The sequence below is a fragment of the Emys orbicularis genome, chromosome 8, assembly GCF_028017835.1.
Source record: "Emys orbicularis isolate rEmyOrb1 chromosome 8, rEmyOrb1.hap1, whole genome shotgun sequence".
Lineage (NCBI taxonomy): Eukaryota > Metazoa > Chordata > Testudines > Emydidae > Emys > Emys orbicularis.
Window position 1 is genome coordinate 36,295,964 of NC_088690.1, and position 2,376 is coordinate 36,298,339.

A 2,376-nucleotide genomic window follows, 5' to 3' on the forward strand; every position below is an offset into this window, starting at 1 on the left:
TTCTGCGCGCGCCCCAGGGAGGGAGTGCCGCCGCTGCCCTCCCGCACCTGACCCCTGCAACGCGCAGGGGCGCCGCCCTCCCCTCCGGCTCCAGCGCGCCTTGGGGAAGCGGGCGCCGGGCTCCCATGCAGTGAGCTCGTAGGAAGCTGAAGCTAGAGCCCAGGGTTCGGTGTGAGGCGCCGGGGGCTCTGCAGCGCCGCTGTTGTTGAGGGCTGGTGAAAAGCTCTGTGAACCTGCCCCTGGTTGACGAGATCAAAAACCTTGCTCACTTCTCTATAGCTTTGTTGTCTATGTAGCACTAGCAGGAGTACAGGGTAGTAGAAGCTTATTTTTTGTCCCTAACGTAAGGCACGGGGAACGGATGTGTTCAGCAAGAAGTGCCATATTCACATGTTAACCCTTTAAAATAAAATGATTGGCACCAAAAGCAATTTAAGTGCTAATTTTATATGTAGATAATGCACAAGAGGAAAACACTGTCTTTATCTATGAAAATAAATGTCTTCATGTTGCAGGTCACTGGGAGAGAGGGTAGGTAGGATTTGTTTTATTTAAATTATTTTTTCCAACACTGTTTCCTTCCTTGTTTTTTTTTTCTCATCATTTGGTCTATTGAGCAGCCCTACTTAAAGTTGAAAGGTTTCAGAGTAGCAGCCGTGTTAGTCTGTATCCGCAAAAAGAACAGGAGTACTTGTGGCACCTTAGAGACTAACAAATTTATTAGAGCATAAGCTTTCGTGGGCTACAACCCACTTCTTCGGATGCATATAGAGTGAAACATATATTGAGGAGATATATATACACACCTGTTGCCAGCAAAGAGTGCCCGAGGCAAGGCAATGGTTAGGTTCGTGGCCCGGTGTGCTTCGCACCAATAAACACACCAGGTGGAGAAGCAAACAAAGTTTATTTGAGATCTCAAAGCGGTGCTAGGAGACAGGTACGTCTCAAATCCAGCACACTAACAGAAACAATTTTTTTTCCTTTATACCTTTTGCAGTCAAGCCTCATCCCCCCCTTCCCCCGCTACCCCTCCCTTCCTCCCCCCATTCCTCTCTCTCTACCCCTCCCGTCCCTGGTAACAATTACTAAGCAAATAGCAATTACATTTAAGCAGTTAAGTCATTCTTGGCAGCTATAAGCCTAGCTTGTTAGTAACTTCTTTAAACCGTTATCTTGTCCTTTTTCCCTTCAGCCAGAAACATGCAGGCCTCATTATTACCGCTTGCTACCGGTAAGGAGGGTTACCACTGATATCAAGTTGCTTACACATTCCACTTGCACCTGGCTTTTGAGGTCGATTAAAGTTTAAACATGGAAGGAGTTTGGTTCAGGCCTAGTGCAGGAAGGCTTCATTGACACTTGTGATTTTCCACCCTCCTGAGTTACCTAGGGTGATGGTGATGCCTGGTGACGTCAACAACTCCCTCCTTTGAGAATACTCAACAAGCTTTTGGCTGAGTTTTCTCATATTCTGTGGACAAGATATGATTGAGTGCTATGAAGCTGGGGTTTTCAATGAGAGGGTATGCCGGGACTTCTGGGGAACGGGGGGCACAAAGCTTACGGAGGAGCATCTTAAAACAGGCAATCAGGAGGAGGGTGACCAAGCACAGTACCACACCCGTGAGGAGGAGACACACAAGGCTATTTCCCAGTCCTCCTAGGTTGGGCAGCCAACTCCAAAGGGAATCGAAACCTGTGGGTTCCCTTTCCTGGGCCTTCCACTGCTCAAAAGCCTGTTCGGCTGACAGGACATGCTTGTTAATGTCCTGTGAGTTTTCCGGAACATAAGTACAACATTCACTTCCAATAAGGGCACACACCCCGCCCTGGGAGGCTAAAACATAATCTAAGGCCTGTCTATTTTGCAGGGACAGCAACCGGAGCTGGTAAAGCTCTGAGTTAAGGCTTTTCTCTATGGCCAAGGTTTCATTGGCGAACTTGGTGAGAAACACAGAGAGCCTGCGATAAAATTGGGTTAGCCGTCCTACCCCATAGGATGGGAGGAGGATCATACCCAACCTGTCTCCTTCTGTGATGGGCGCTGGGGTGGCATACAAAGATCTACGCTGCCTGGGGCGGCCAGGGGGCAATTTAGGGAGAACACGAAGGGGAGGGGCAAGATAGCCTACATAGCAGCTTCCATACCACCGATGCGGTAGCCACTTATAGGCAGAAATTCCGCAAATATAAAAGGAGTGGCCATTTCCTACCAAGCCATTATAACCGCGGCGCCACCTATTTGTTTCTTTGTCATTAAACGTTGCTAGCCGGGCGGTAGAGTCGGATTTGCCATTAACATAGACAGGGACAGAAGCATCACTGTCAGGGGATACATAATACTGACAGGTGCTATTCCCAGCGGACCAGGTG